The 16,631-nt window shown below is 44.1% G+C and overlaps 6 non-coding genes across 6 annotated transcripts; all 6 read left to right on the forward strand.

Annotated features, from left to right (window-relative positions):
• The first annotated feature begins 6,173 nt into the window (after positions 1-6,173).
• On the forward strand, positions 6,174-6,261 carry trnay-gua. The gene is given in 2 exon segments: positions 6,174-6,210; positions 6,226-6,261. It is a non-coding gene; the product is annotated as a tRNA-Tyr (tRNA).
• Positions 6,262-6,486: 225 nt separating this feature from the next.
• trnay-gua lies at positions 6,487-6,574 on the forward strand. The gene is given in 2 exon segments: positions 6,487-6,523; positions 6,539-6,574. It is a non-coding gene; the product is annotated as a tRNA-Tyr (tRNA).
• Positions 6,575-10,586: 4,012 nt separating this feature from the next.
• trnay-gua lies at positions 10,587-10,680 on the forward strand. Its single transcript has 2 exons — positions 10,587-10,623; positions 10,645-10,680. It is a non-coding gene; the product is annotated as a tRNA-Tyr (tRNA).
• A 4,425-nt stretch (positions 10,681-15,105) lies between these two features.
• Positions 15,106-15,193, forward strand: trnay-gua. The gene is given in 2 exon segments: positions 15,106-15,142; positions 15,158-15,193. It is a non-coding gene; the product is annotated as a tRNA-Tyr (tRNA).
• Positions 15,194-15,967: 774 nt separating this feature from the next.
• On the forward strand, positions 15,968-16,055 carry trnay-gua. Its single transcript is given in 2 exon segments — positions 15,968-16,004; positions 16,020-16,055. It is a non-coding gene; the product is annotated as a tRNA-Tyr (tRNA).
• Positions 16,056-16,294: 239 nt separating this feature from the next.
• Positions 16,295-16,382, forward strand: trnay-gua. Its single transcript is given in 2 exon segments — positions 16,295-16,331; positions 16,347-16,382. It is a non-coding gene; the product is annotated as a tRNA-Tyr (tRNA).
• The last annotated feature ends 249 nt before the right edge of the window (positions 16,383-16,631 follow it).

Below are 16,631 nucleotides of genomic sequence, written 5' to 3' on the forward strand. Positions count from 1 at the left end.
TCCTCAGTGGAGTTCTGGATAATAATTACCAACCTGTGATGCCATGCAGACGCTGTTAATGTTTTCTTATGGAGTTCACTACACCACACAAAGCTCATTGTAGTCAGCGAGAATAAAGAGTCTGAGAGTCGGTGCGAGAGGCTACAACCCTCTGACAACAGGCATTTATATTCTGTTGTCAGTTTGATCTAAAGAATAATGTCACATATGTGCACAAATGTCATTTTTGTTACTCTGCATTCAGCCTTTGGGTTTAATGTGTTTTGTCCCAGGAAATGAAAATTCTGTGTTGAGTCCTGGTGTGAGATGGATGAATCTCTGCGGACATTTTCTGGAAATCTTCCTTCCAGCCCCGGAGTTAAATGTCCGAGTGATCGTGTCAATAACATTTCAAACACACGACAGACTGAAAAAAACCTCCAATACAAATATCTCATGATTAAAAAGAGAAGCAATACACGAAGAAGACGCTGACGAAGACGCAGACTTGGAAGTTTAGACGTCATGTCCTGTCTTCTGCTGCTCTACCCGGGCACCTCTACCCTTTCTGACCTTAACCCAACTTCTCAGATATTTACCGGAGCTTCCGGAGTTTTGTGATGAATAAATCAACACAAAAACCACAAAGTACACGGATGCCTCAAAACTACAAAGCCTGTACTTTTAGAATAAGTGTGATAGTCGTACTTTCAGACCTGCCTCTGCACTGAGCTGCTACCAGATCTAAACGTGTGGAGCTGAATAAGGGAAATCAAGGAAGCAAGAAAAACGTGAGGGATTAGCAAACGTTACCTGGATAGGCTACAGGAGGGAGAGGTTTGAAAAGCAGCTCCAGGAAACATCCCCCACTTGACATATGACCTGTCAATCTCAGTCGCAGTTTGACCTGATTAGGCTGATGAAACCAACAGAGAGCCACTTGAAACTGACTGAGACGTGTTTCACTTTGCACGTGTCAGATTTTGTTATTCCGGCAGCAACAGGCTGACAGTCACATGAAGGCAGCTCCCAAAAATACACCATGTGAACAGGTCTTTGAAACACACTCGTCCCAATGAGGTGAGAGGAGTTCACTCGTTTCCAGAACAAAAGAACTGGAATCAAGAAACCGCGTTGCCCTCACGTGGCGTCATCCTGGCACCGGAGCAGTGATCGTATTTGCAAAAAAATATTTCTCACAATTTGAAAACAGGGCGTTGATTTGATTATATTAATTTTATTCTTCAGGGTTGTGCCCTGGATAAATATGCAGAGGACATATTACAATAACTTAATTCCTTCAAAAGCACATGACTGCCACTGGATCATTGATTTAAAATGTAAAACACAAAGCTTGGCATCATTGGAAAACTCATGATAACCATAACAAGATGATCTGTCCAGTGAATGAGTAGAATTTATCTACGTACAGTTATCTTTAAAGAGTTGATGGTTTGGATGCTAAATTAATAAATTAACGTTTTTATCTTCAATGATAAATTAGATCTATTAAAATTTAACTTAAAAAGATACGAAAATAATAGTAACCACTTGGGACTTTGGCGTAAATGAACTAGTTTGAATATGGTAAAAACAAAAATCAGCTCAGGCTATAACCTGGTTACTTAAGCTGCGTAAGTGCGACCACTTACCTAGCATTAGCAGCTAATTGGCGCAATCATTAAAAGGACAATAATTAGCAAAGTTAATTAAGCATTACCACTGTAATTTACGTTTTTGTTTGGGGGTAAAAGAGGGATTATAGTAAAGGCATTTAAAATAAAAACAGATGATTTGCATTGCATCTTTGCCCGGCCCCCCCCCTCTGGATGCCTCCCTGTGTTTGCTCATAATGACGACGATCTAGTTATTACAGCTCAAACAGCGTCCATTGTGATGTGAATGGATACTTGTTGCCGTGTGTTTGAATGAAGAGGCCCGGTCCTGGTCGACTTAGCCGTGTGACACGCGATAGGGTCCAAATCCAAAGTGGAATGGCTGCAGGCTTCAACCTGCGCTTAAGAGGGTCACTACCGAACAAAGGGGGTTCAGTCACTCGCTGAGAGGCTGCACTCACCGAGAGGAACGTGGGGCCAAGGCACTGAGTGTGTGTCTGTGTGTGTGTGTGTGTGATTGGGGAGCGAGCGGGCACGCTGCAGGTTGGAGTTTCAATTCAACAAAACGATTCTGGAGGAGAAATGTCTGCCTCGCCTGTTTTAAAATGTCACGCCCCATTCGCTTGAGTCTTTACTCCCGTGTCTTGGACTCCTCCATCTGAAGACGCGAGGAAAGAGCGATCCAGGAAATATGTATTTAGTGAAATGAGCCGTTCTCCTCTCCCCAGAGCGTCGTCAGAGGCGACGTGAGTCTCTGACGACGCCGCTGCATCACTTTAACGGCTCCTCGGGGAATTCGTCTGAGCTCAGACCCTTTGTTTGTACAGATGATGTGACACCGCGCCGATGATAAGGTCGGTCGGCCTCTCCTGGGTGGTGCTGTCTCGTTCCGTGTGCAGAGATGCACTGAAGTCTGGATCTTGTCGGCCAGTCGCTCCGAACACTTTCTGGAACTTTTCCTGCTAATGTCCTTGTAAAAAATGTCCAGGAAACGTCCAAGTGAGCCCACGAGAGAACACTGCAGGAAAATTCACAGCGAGCGAGTTTCTAACGCGCAATGTACGCAAAAAACTAGAAGAACACAAATATCTCAGGATGAAAAAGTAGAAGCTTCTTCTCCCATTATTTTCAATGAGCTGAAAGCGAAAACACCTGATCTCCGCCTCCTGAGACTTTTACGTAAATCTAGACTGGATGTTAAATTGCTATCAGATCAGTAAAGAGGGGAAATGTCGTGTGTGGCTCAGGAGGTAGAGTGGTACGTCCACTACCCAGAAGGTCGGTGGCTTGAACCCCCTCCAGTCCGCATGCCTGAGTGTCCTTGGGCAAGACACTCAGCCTCCAAAAGGCTCCCTAAAGTATGTGAATGTGACTTTGAGCAGTCGGTAAGACTAGAAACCAAACTTAATACAAATACAATCCATTTACTGTATATGAGTGTGTGTGTGTGTGTGTGTGTGTGTGTGTGTGTGTGTGTGTGTGTGTGTGCGTGTGTGAGGCCAAACATTTACTGACATTGTCAAAGTGTGAATGACATTTTTTGGGGAGTTAAATTCTCACCAAAAGACAAACACTGTCCAGTTGAAATGTTACGCAGTGCTTTCTGTCCACAGGTGCATCTTTGAGAAAATCAATTCAGACACTTTTTAAAAAGCCTTTTTTATTTTATTTATCTTTAATCATTCATTCCCTGTGCGTCAGGTCACACCTGCCATCTCTCCTGCTGGGTGTGTATTGTGCCGCGCGATGAATCCATCCAAGAATGCAGCATTTCTCCAGAGAACCGATTGACGTGAAGTCTTTTATTCGGGCGGCGATATCTGTTGTCTCACATACTCCTTGTCTGCGAACATCACACGGAGGCTCGGCTTTCACAATAAAACTCCCCTCACAACGCTTCGAAATCCCCAGACGTGCTCAAAACAATATCGCCACTATTCCTGAGGAATAACACAGTGAATGTTCCCGTACAGTCAAGAGCTGCAGATCTGCAGTTGGACTTCCCTCGTCCCTGTTATGTTGCTTCCCACACAGGTTTGGCAGGGAGGGTTCCTCAAATATTCAGGAATATTTTACTTCTTGAACCGAAACGCTAACGGCCAAACCTGCGGAACATAGCGGCCGCCTTCGGCTTTTCACTCGGCCTGGCACGCATCATTCAGCGTCAGGCCATTTCCCACGCCAAACGGGCTTAGAGCGCTGTGAAAGGGGAAGAAAAGGAGAAAGTCCTGTCAAGTTTTTCCACTTGGTTTTGTTCTCGTCCTCTGCTCCTGTGTTTTTTCACCTCAGTATCTATTTGTCCGCTTTTCTCTTTCTCCCTCTCCTCCTCCTCCTCCTCCTCCACCTCCTCCCCTCTCCTCCCCTCTCCTCCTCCTGAGCACGTCTAACATGTCATTCTTAGTCTTTTGTACCTGCAGGCCTTTTTCCCTATTGAACTCCCCACCCTCTCCACTCCTTTGGCTCTCCCTTTCCCTCTCAGGGGCCCAATTATGAGCCGGCATTAAATAAAAACATTTATATTTCTCCCCAAAAAAAGGCTTCTCTCTGTGCTTTCTCTGGACAATGAGGGCTTGTGATTCCCCCCTCTCTCCCGCTCCCCTCTTTCTGTCTCTTTCTCCTCCGAGTGGCCATTCACTGGGGGTCTCTGTCTCCCTTTGTGATTGGCTCACTCCAGGACTCCTAGGGGGCAGTAATTGTGTCTCATTAAGTCTTACAGTAGTCGCGAGGGGAGTGTAGCAGGGTGGGAAGTGAGGGGGAGTTCGCCCGCACAAGGCCCCGCAATTAGAAATCCCAGAGAGCTTGAATGGGAGCTCTAATCAGGCCACAATAGCTGGGGCTCCCTGCCATTTAGGCCAAAAAGGAAGTGTTGCCATTGTACAAACACACACACACACACATGCAGAGAGACACGCACACACACCAGGAATGCATGCAGCACAGCGGGGATGGATGTACTTGTGTGGTGGCGTCATCCCAGAGGCCAATTTAGGAAGACTTGGGGGGGGGGGGCTTTTCACTGCCTCAGTCACGACACACACATTCATGCACGCAGAGGGTCACACACACAGGTGCAGACACACACATGCACACGTTTCCGTCCACGTTGAAGCTAAAAGAGGTCTCATTAGCGATGTTCGGGACGAGCTGGGAGTTTGCTTTCTGTTTGCTCATTTGTCGCCCTGTGATTCCTCCCGCTGCAGCGGAGCCTCTCAATTTTTGTGTGGAAAAACAATTTCTGCAAGAAGCAGATTCCAGCGGCGTAATAAAGTCAGCCCGCTGTGTTGTGGCAGATACATAAATAACCCATGCACACCGTCTCGGTGGAAATTCAGTAAATTTCAATGTCTGTGAAATACACAAAAAAAAAAGAAAAAGAAAAAAACATACAAATAATGATATTCCAGCACCATCTGTCTCTGAAAGGGAAATGCATTGGAAAGTGAAAACTTTGCAAAGCCTTCCTTTTTTTTTATCTCATAATAGGAGCAGAAAGTGGGTCTCTTTTCCTCCGTTTATCTGTGTAGCGTTCCCAGGAGAAACAGTGGCTACCCCTCCTTATCTCTGTCACCGCCGAGTGCTGCAGTGGATTATGAAGTGGATTATGCAAATGCCTGACAATATATTCATATTAACAAAGGTTGAGGTTCATGCGCCCGTGCCCGGAATTTATGAATACGCAAATAATAAAATAAAAGAAAGCAACTGAATCGGCTGGAATGTGTTATCATTTAATGAAAATTAACTCGGCTCACTCAGCGTTGTGGCTCATTTGTTAATTTGTTGGCTGCATCTGTCAAAATGTGATATCCAATTTAGCTCCTTTTGTTTCAATTCATTTTGGGGGGTTTCAGTGCAGCTCAATAGCCGATATGCCTGTAGGTATTAAACATGGATTATTGTGTGGAAGTTTTTACTCTATTGTATCACGGAAAAGAAAGGATTTTCTACTGCACTGTTGGAGTTTGCTTGATATTGATCTGACTCCAGAATCCTCATTGGTTCATTGTTTTCAACATGCGATCGACTGATCAAGTGTTTGTTTCTGTGCAAAGATCTGAGCTGAAAAAAACCATCTTCCTCTCGGGCCATAGACTGGATTTAAATATGGATCTGAAGTGCATCAGAATCATCACTGGTGGCTGGGCTGAAGCGAAGGTCATAACCCAGCCTCCCCCATGTTAGCAGATGGGACCAAAGTAAGTTTGGATTTAATAGGATGCTATAGAAGGGTTAGGGTTAGGAGTTAGGGGTTAGTCAAGCAATTGCTGCAACCTAGATACTGAACGATCACCATCATCAGAGATAGTGGCACCAATATCTGGATTGGTTCATCTGTAGGAAGTACACTATTACACATGGGGAAATTTGCATCTGAGGCATAACGCCTGGCAACATATTAACCGTCGTTCACACCTCTATCAGGGTACCAACGACCCAAAAGCAGGCAGAGAGGGCCGGGCAGTCAACGTCCTGAATGGTTAGCACGAGGACTCTGAAGATAGATGAGAATGTTCCCATTTTCTAACCAGGATATGGACATTTTCCAGAAGAATGTTTCACTAGAATCTGTGTTTTATCCCTTCGATAGCTCAGTTGGTAGAGCGGAGGACTGTAGGTTGCAAATGCTGACATCCTTAGGTCACTGGTTCAACTCCGGTTCGAAGGAGGAGTCTTTTACAGGTGGAAATTTGCATCTGAGGCTTAACGACCCAAAAGATATGAGTGTTCGTTCACACCTCCAGTCAGGGTACCTCAATGAACCGAGGGCGGGACAGTCAATGTCCTGAATGTTTAGCACAGGGACTCTGAAGACAAGTCCAATTGTTCTTGTTTTCTAACCAGGATATTTACATTTTCCAAAAGAACGGGTCACTATTAAACTGGATTTATCCCTTCGATAGCTCAGTTGGCAGAGCGGAGGACTGTAGGTTGCATATGTTGACATCCTTAGGTCGCTGGTTCAACTCCGGCTCGAAGGAGGAGTCTTTTATAGGCTTAACGATCACAAGATGCCAACTGCCTCTAGTCAGGGTACGTCAATGACCCCGAAGCAGGCAGACAGGGCCGGGCAGGCAATGTCCTGAATGTTTAGCACCTTATTATTTGTAGTCTGTGGTTTGGGCCGCGAGCTGCTCAGAATCTGCTGAGTGGCGACAAGCAGGTGAACTTAATGCACCGGCCGGCTCGTCGCCTGCAGGGAGGAGACAAGTGAAGGTCGTACAACAACTAATCTGTTTTACATTCAGCATATGCAAACTAAATTTACAGCTCATCTTCCAGATGGATCTGGAGTTTTGAACAAGCCAGAAAGACTTGATTTAGTTAGTGAGTTCCAGGTCTGGACTAAATATGTTTCAATTACTGGATTTGATCTTGTATTTTTCACATTGGATAAAATATAATTATGTGAAAATTACAAAACCAGCATGTAAGCTGCTGGATGTTGTCACATGAAACATTTCTATCACTGAGTTGCTTCATTCCAAAAAACTGACTCATACATTATGATGCATCAAGAACATTCCAGGCAGTTATGGAAGTTATGATTCATCTGAGGTCATTTGCTTTAGGAGAACACTGCACCTCTCTAGTAGTAAGGAGCAGTGAGTGGTCAGAGGTTTGAGATACAACACGCTGACATCGAGGCTCTGAAGAAACACTGAGATTGAAAATATCCAGTTGTCTGTATTTGGGAAGCGAAGCAGCGAGCAGCCACTCTGACGTCCTCACAGATCAGGGTTACTGGTTAAAGTCACAAGTTCAAACCTGCGGGACTGTGTGGGAAGCTGGGTGCGGAAACCCTGTCTCGTCTCTCAGCAGTGACTGTTGCAGTGTCCTTCAGCAAGGCATTCCGCTGTCAGCCGGGCGAAACGGAAAAGAAGGAGGAAGCTGCGTATCTGTACATGACGGCAACAAGGAGTTACTTTAGAGCTGCTCTAATCTAAAAGCTGCGATGAAATGAAACTTGATGAATTTCCCACCAACCTGCCCGGCACCAAACAGCACACAGACAAAGTCAGAGAATATCATGGAAAGAATTTATTAGTGACAACTTTCTTAATGAATATAACTTAAATTCCCCTAAACTAGTCTGGACTACTTTCTCTGTGTACGGTTTGAATGCTGTTCACACCCTGATAGCTCAGCTTTAGCTCAGATGCTATGAGACTAATTCTGATTTGTGAATATTGGCTACACAAATAAAATGTGTAAGTGAAGCTTTTACAGTCTGGGCTAAGGTTTATTTTTTTGCTGTATATGGTAAATCTTATTTTGTAATCCCTTGATCGTGATCCCGTTCAACGCTGGTTTAAAGGAGGAGCTGAAGCTGTTACTGGGAAACAGTGTCCGACAGGCCGACTTCCCATTCTGTCGTTGAAGTCCCTGCTGTGATCGGCCATGTGAAGAAGTTCTTATCAGCAGCTTTGGACGCAACTTAACTTTAGTTTTTCCTCAGCTTTGGACAAATATTTTTTGTGTGAGCTGTGTTTCAAACCCTTTCAGGTCTCACTTGGTGGAGCGGAGGGCTGGAGGAGAGCAAACCAAGCTGACATCCTTAAGTTGCTGGTTCAAGTCCAGCTCAAATTAAGGTTTTGTGGGTGAAGCTTACAGATAAAACAAAGTGATGCACTTCTACTCTGTCCACTTTACCAATAATTCCCATAGAGTCAATGACACAATCAGATGAGGAACTCGTCATCAGCAACTTTGCGTTGTTCCTGACGTCCGTATTCCGATGTTAGTTTTTGTTTGTCTCCACTTTCTCCTGCGAGCTACATTCACTGACTCACAGGTTTTGCCGTCATGTTTCTTCTCAGCAGGTCAAACAGAGAAACGTTACTTCACTCGCTCGCTCTGTGGCCGTTTTTCTCACAGGTTCACTATCAGCGCCAGTCCCACTGTATCATTTTCCACACTGGGAATGATTTGCCCACACATTTTCATGACCTCATGCCAGATTACATTACAGCTCCCTGTGTCTCTGTGTGCCGGGGCTGAAAGGCTGACCAGCTGAACCAGTATGACTGGGAACTCTGTGTGTTGCGGGGCAGTGTAATGAGTCTTTGGGTGGCGGCAGCAGCGGCAGCAGCACAGACGAACCTCACGACTAATTAGTGTTGACAGCGTTTTAAGCACAATTAATGACAGTTGCGTCCCTTCTTCCTCTCTCACCCAATTGTAGGTGATAATTATTGTTTGGGACCTAATTTACACTAATAATTAACAGATGTATGCGGACAAATAGGCTTACTTTATTCTTTGCAAATCCCGGCACTATTGTGTTGTTAATTGGGCCGAATGTAAGCAGATACTCTGACATGCCCCCCCCTCCTCCTCCTCGCAGCTCCTCTCTTGAATACAGTCCTAAGCCTCTGAATAAACAGCCTCGACCTCAGGAGGTGTGTTTCTGCTAAAGCCCAGATTGAGTTTTGCCTCGTTAGCTCAGTTAAGCAAAGTGAAAAAAAACCAAAACGATTAACTGTTTGTTTATTACAGCAAACAATTTGAATAGAAACAGACCGTTTACAAGCCAAAGGACGTTAAGTCAATGAAAGCATATCGGACAACATTGAGTTGATTTGCACAAAATCTGTGAAGGACTTTATGATAATATAAGAATATCTTTCAAAGCAGTCGTTACAAAGTTCCTCACAAAGAGGACAAATAAAAACTAGAAAACATCAAAGACAATTAAGTTATAATCAAAGACAACTAATGATATAGTGAAAATATCTAAACTCAAAAACAACAAATACAAAATAATACAACATCATTTAAAAGTAATGGCAAGAGAAACGGATACAGGAAACATGAGTGATAGCTAAAAAAAACAATCAAGTAAAAGTCTGTTTTGAGAGATGATTTAAAAACAGGAAGTGGTGTTTCTAGTCTTGAGTTCATTTTTCCTTTTCAGATTTATTTTATTCCAATATTCCTAAAAAACATGTTAAATTAATGTTCATTAGATCTTTTTCAGTAAAAGCTTATAATCTTACACTGAGCAGTTGAATATATAAAAAACATATAAAAAATGTTTTCAGCACAATCCAGATTCTACATCCTCAATTTATATAAGTCACAAAATTAAATTTACGATGTTCAAATCTATAACAAACTCCCAACTACAAATAAATGATTACAAAACAATATGATCATTTTGTTTAACACTTTCATGTCAAATTTTGTATCTTCCCCAAAGGTTTTGATATCGTAAACTAGTGCAGATTACAAATGTTTTGAGATAAGGGATTTTTTTGTGTACTGTTTTTTGTTTTTTTACATCTGCAGCACAAACATTCAGACCCTGCAACCTGAGCAAATCCCCTAAAACCCCCTCTTAGTATTCCTGACAATCCACAACAATGTGCCATGTGAGTCTGTGGCACATTTCCACCGCGTAGATTCCCAAGTCACAATAAAGGCATGAATCAAGCTCGTGACGGCTTTTTGTATGGAGTTTCCCAGCCCACCACAGAAAGGGGGCTTAGCAGCGAGGCAGCGTGCTGTAATTGTCTCTGGGGCCGGGGCCACCCGTTCCCCCTCGCTGTCCCACTGTCAGTCAAACAATACAACGCTGCCTCCTACTTTGCCCCCCCACCCCAACCCCCAACCTATTTACCAGGCCAGCCCCTCCCTGCTCTCACCACCCACTCTGGACACAAGGAGTGGTGACATGGTGTTTTTTTAAGCGGTGAATGTGGACTATTAGTCAACAGCTGGGCCACGATTTATTCACAGGCTAAGTCAAGTCAAGTCAAGACATGGTGGCTTTGCATAAGCGCGCGGGCGAAGGACATGAATATAGAACAACATCACGAGCGTGTGGTTTTCAGCTCTAACAAAGGTTTTCATTTTAGTGATATACAAGCTGCTCAAGAGTCAAACTTCTCCAAATATAAATGTAGTATTGTGTGTATGTTCTACTACAGTTTATATTTGCAGCTAATATTTGTTAATTTTTGTGTTTACTGTGCAGAGCAGGTCTGCATCCCTTCGATAGCTCAGTTGGCAGAGCGGAGGACTGTAGATGAGCACAGCAGCAGCTGACATCCTTAGGTCGCTGGTTCAACTCCGGCTCGAAGGAGGAGGCTTTTAGAGCTTTAAGACAATGATGAATCTGAATGCCGGTGTATTCCATCCTCACCAAAGCAGTCTCATGGTCATTATATGTCGTTATACCGTGTTTTAAGCCTAAAATCCACCAGAAGTGGCTAGGCTAGCGGACGATAGCATTTCTAACGATCCCTGAATGCACCTGGAAGATATCAGTGGACATTTAGGCTTAAAACATTGTGTAAATGACTTTGTTTCAAGTTGAAAATAAATTGCAGGGCTTTCAGACACTTGGATGACACCACATGCGAAGTAATCACCCCCCACCTCCACCGGCACAGTGGTGAGTAGATAATGGGTGAATTTTCATTTTTAGGTGAACTATCCCTTTAATGGAGTTTGTATATTTTTGTATATTACACTTTTTCGAGCAGAATAAAACACAGTCAGATAGAGCTGCAGCTGTGGGCTGGAATCAATCAATATGAAATCAGTATTCAGACACAGCAACAGAAAGGGTTAGTGAGAGCCCGAGTGAGGAACCACAACATGGCCTTGTGGGGTCCCGGGGGGCCCTTCTCTGAGTTTTTGCCCATGGATCCGTCCAATCAGAAGTGAGCCTGACTTTGCAGACTGATGTCTCTGTGCCTGAGCCGGCGTGAACAGCGCCTGCGGCCATGCTGACCGGTAGACAGGCAGGAGTCAATATGGCTCCAGGCTAAAGCATCTGGGAAGACAGCAACTGCAGCGAAGCAGTCATGGCCACATTTTGAACGAGGAATTAAATTGATGCTCTTTTATTTCCAGAGCATAATAACGAGTGACACAACTTAAATCCCCAGATCATTCGTAGGACGTGCAGCAGAAGAGTCCAAGTACACGGTCCAAGCTCCAAACTATAAATTATCACGGATGACAGATAAATGCCACAACAGGAAACGGGAGCTGAGGTCGAAAGATTTGCACGAAGCCAACATTCGTTTTGTGTGACTGCAGGAAATAACTGTCCTGACAGTGACCTGGCGTGCAGCACGGCCGTGCAGAGAAGCTTTCGTTTGGCGTATATATTCTGACTGACGAGGCCGAAGCGGTTGTGTCATGTTGTAAAAAGCGAGCACCTGCTGGGTGTTTGTGTTGTAACTGCTGACGTTGTGTTTCTCCTCACCTGAACCGGGAGCGAACCCGGCAGGTGTCCTGGCTCGACTTCATTTGGTTAAAAACCAACCTCCACCTGAACACAGCTGACATCGTTAGGTCGCTGGTTCAACTCCGGCTCGAGGCTTTTGTAGGTGAAGCTGATACAAACAAATAAAACAAGCGGATGCATTTGTATTATTTCCATGTTACCCAGAGTTCCCATCGTGCCATCGACAGGATCAGACATGAGACAAATCTGTTAGTGGCACAGCTAAAAATAAGTTTTTCTCAACTAAAGTTGGATCGTTTTTATGTTTATTGTATCAATTTAACTTTGTTAGCTGGTCGCTGGTTCAACTCCCACTTGAAGGAGGTGTCTTAGGTGAAGCTTTGACAAAGACATGTGACCAACAAGTTGATGTTCTCGTAGGACTCTGATGTCGCTGTTACCATCGGTTACGTACAAAAATATCTGTCTGGTTTTTTTGTGTGGAATTCTGGAGGTAACACTAGTCTGTGGTAGAATTGATCAAAAATTAAAAACAAATGAAGAATATATTTCTGTTTTACTTTGATTCAGAGATGAGTCTTGGACCTGAGATTGTTCCCGCATCCAGAAAGTTTTCATATAAGATCACGAAACCCCCAGGACACCTTTAAGAGGAAGAACTAACTTGGAACAACAAGATAAATATTAATCAACGTATGAAAAAGTGAACAATCCAGTCAAACTGTCAAAATAAGAAATATATGTGACGTGTGGGTCAGACATGGACACGTTGAGGCTGCTCCTCTCTCAATACTCTGCTGTGGTGGAATGCTAATGACGGTGAATCACAGGTCTCCGGTCGATGTGCTGGAGGGAGCGAGGAAGTGAGGAGACCACCCAGATCTCCTCCCCTGTCTCCCTCTGAAACACTTAGCAGTGTAATTATATGGGAGTGACTTGTGGAAAAAAAACACTCTCTGTGCAAATATGGATTTAGTCCCAGACAGATGCTTGTGTCTGCGTGCCGCTGAGCAAGCATTACCGACACGACACATCCAACTGGCCTGAAACCACCAGAGGTTACATAAGAATGGAGAGGGGGGTGTTTGCAGGACAGATCTGGATTGTTGAGACAAGGTCATTGGTCATCCTTCATTAAGGAGGTGATGTTTTCTCCCCCTGGCCATTGGTTTGTTGATTTGTCAGCAGGATTATGCAAAAACTACTGTTTAGATTTCCCTAAAATTCATGGAAGGATGTGACATGAGCCAAGAAAGAACCCTTTTAATTTGAGGGCAGATCACAGGAATGAGATGGGTTATTTTTTTTTTTTACGCAGGATTTGTTGACTTCATTTGGTTGCTTGTTCGTGTCCATTTTTGTCCGTTGTGTGTCCAGAATAAAGTTTGTCTGATTATCAGCAGCATTACACAAAATCTACTGATACATTTGTGTGAAATTAGTTTTTTTTTCTATGAAATAGAAAGGGGGCAGATCACCACTTCTTATCACCACATTTTCTCTGATTTCCCAGAGAATAAATAACGGATCTTGATGCATATTTATGGGACTTGTATTAATGTGTTTGTGCAGTTTGGTGCAGATCCAAACAAAAAGCAAAAAAGCAGATTTAATTGTGGGTTCAGTAAAAGGGCTGTTGGGCCTTGGCGGACGTTTGCACTCCACTCAAGTGTTTTTTTAACTTTGTATTTGCTGACTTATAACACAGTTCAGTAACGTTTGTTCCTAAGTGTTCAGGCTCAGTGGTTTTCACTGTCTAGTGTTCCCTGGTAGGATTCATTAAACCCAATGAATCATTCTTGAAATGGTTGTACACAGACTCATTTACACCTGATGTTTACACGTGACCTGCATCTGCATGTCTGTTCAAGGAAAACACGTTATTGTGAGGTGGATGAAGAACTGGACCACTCACATCAAATAGGTCAGTGCTACTGGGTCAGACTACAATATTCTCATGAAATTGAAAACATGGCAAAGAAGGAATCCTTTCACTTAGTAATACTGGATATAAACGTTATAAATAGCTTGTAGCTAAGAAACAACTTGACCTCAGTGCTGGCGACTCGTCCTCGTCTCTCTCTCTCTCTCGTATGAAACCTTATATCAGTATTTGGTCAATCCAATAAACATCTGTATCAGCAGCAGCACAGATCCCACAGCCCGCTGAGGCCGTTCCTCTTTTTTCCTTGAGAGGCTCCAGTGTTTGGGTTTAGAGAAAACACAACTGAAAACAAACACAACATTCAGAAGTATAGACAATACTGGGGTGGCCGGGCGAGTGCTGCACATTCCTCTCCATTTGAGCTAATATTCTGTGCTGAATGTAATTACAGGGGAAATTACGGGTTCCCATGCGCAGGGGGGAGTTGGTAACCTACAGCAGGGACGGACTCTAACACTACGAATGTCCCTCTGTCATTGTGGGAGCAGTGCTAAATGCATTTCCCAGAATTCCAAGGCTCAGGCTTGACATGGACCAAATTTCCAGAGGGGTCCTGTCAACCAGCCGGACGGCTCTCTGCTAAACAGAACAAACTCAATCTCTGCTGCAAAGATATTAATTTATGAATTTTCCAGCGACAAACTGTACTACAGAGTGAGCTCAGTGGCTGCGGAGGGAAGATCTCAGCTGTAAAACAGATGTGGAGAAAGCTCTTTTCGAAGTAATGAACAAGTTTCCAATCTGCACTCGGCTTCTGAGGGAGTTCAACAGCGATACATGATATCTATCACTGAAAAGTACATGATTTTGGAAGGCAAGTATGTGAGCATGAGGACAGAAACACGAGACCAATCTGTTGACATAATGTCTCTGCTGAACTCAATATGACAAAAAGTAATGTGAAGTCTAAGGACCTCAACGACCCAAAGGCAGGTAGAGAGGGCCGGGCAGTCAAAGTCCTGAATGTTTAGCACAGGGACACTGACGACATTTCAAAATGTTCCTCGTTTTCTAACCAGGATACGAACATTTTCGAAAAGTCTTTTACAGGTGGAAATTTGTATCTGAGACTTAGAGACTCGCAGGGTTAGGGTTAGGTCGCTGGTTCAACTCCGGCTCAAAGGAAGAGTCTTTTACAGGTGGAAATTTGCGTCTGAGACTAAACAACTCGCAAGATATCATCAGCCGTTCACACCTCCAGTCAGGGTACCTCAACGACCCAAAGGCAGGTAGAGAGGGCCGGGCAGTCAATGTCCTGAATGTTTAGCTGAGGGACTCTGACGACATTTCAAAATGTTCCTCTTTTTCTAACCAGGATACGAACATTTTCCAAAAGAATGCTACACTGTTAAATGTGATTCACCCCTTCGATAGCTCAGTTGGCAGAGCGGAGGACTGTAGGTTACATATGTGGACATCCTTAGGTCGCTGGTTCAATTCCGGCTCGAAGGAGGAGTCTTTTACAGGTGGAAATTTGCATGTGAGGCTTAACGACTCGCAGGGTTAGGGTTAGTTAGGGGGTTAGAGTTAGGGTTAGGTCGCTGGTTCAACTCCGGCTCGAAGGAGGAGTCTTTTACAGGTGGAAATTTGCATGTGAGGCTTAACGACTCCCAAGATATCAACAGTCGTTCACACCTCTATCAGGGTACCTCAATGAGGTAGAGAGGGAGGGGATGTCAATGACCTGAATGTTTAGGTAAGGGACTCTGACGACTTACGACGACTTACGTATATTCTCTAACCAGGATACGTACATTTCCCAAAAACGCAACACTGTTTTACCTGTTTTATCCTTTCGATAGCTCAGTTGGCAGAGCGGAGGACTGTAGGTTACATATGTTGACATCCTTAGGTCGCTGGTTCAACTCTGCCTTGAAGGAGGAGTGTTTCACAGGTGGAAATTGGCGTCTGAGACTTAATGACTCGCAGGGTTGGGGTTAGGGGCTTAGAGTTAGGGTTAGGTCGCTGGTTCAACTTGGTCCCGAAAGAAGAGTCTTTTACAGGCAGAATTTTGTGTCTGAGACTAAACAACTCGCAACATATCATCAGCCGTGTACACCTTCACTCAGGATACCTCAACGACCCAAAGGCAGGTAGAGAGGGCCGGGCAGTCAATGACCTGAATGTTTAGCTGAGGACTCTGACGACTTACGACAGCTTTATTCTTCTCTAACCAGGATACGTACATTTACAAAAATAATGCTACACTGTTAAAAATGATTCAACCCTTCGATAGCTCAGTTGGCAGAGCGGAGGACTGTAGGTTACGTATGTTGACATCCTTAGGTCGCTGGTTCAACTCCGGCTCGAAGGAGGAGTCTTTACAGGCGGAAATTTGTGTCTGAGACTAAACGACTCTCAAGATATCATCAGCCGTGTACACCTTCACTCAGGGTACCTCAACGAACCAAAGGCAGGTAGAGAGGGCCGGGCAGTAAATGTCCTGAATGTTTAGCTAAGGAACTCTGACGACTTTCACTGACTTACGTACATTTTCTAACCAGGATACGTACATTTCCCAAAATAACGCAACACTGTTTTACAGATTTTATCCCTTCGATAGCTCAGTTGGCAGAGCGGAGGACTGTAGGTTACATATGTGGACATCCTTAGGTCGCTGGTTCAACTCCGGCTCGAAGGAGGAGTCTTTACAGGTGGAAATTTGCATCTGAGGCTTAACGACTCACAAGATATAAACAGTCGTTCACACCTCCAGTCAGGGTACCTCAACGACCCAAAGGCAGGTAGAGAGGGCCGGGCAGTCAATGTCCTGAATGTTTAGCACAAGGACTCTGACGACATTTCAAAATGTTCCTCTTTTTCTAACCAGGATACGGACATTTCCCAAAATAACGCAACACTGTTTTACATGTTTTATCCCTTCGATAGC

The sequence above is a fragment of the Hippoglossus stenolepis genome, chromosome 11 (assembly GCF_022539355.2).
Source record: "Hippoglossus stenolepis isolate QCI-W04-F060 chromosome 11, HSTE1.2, whole genome shotgun sequence".
NCBI classification, from domain to species: Eukaryota; Metazoa; Chordata; class Actinopteri; order Pleuronectiformes; family Pleuronectidae; genus Hippoglossus; species Hippoglossus stenolepis.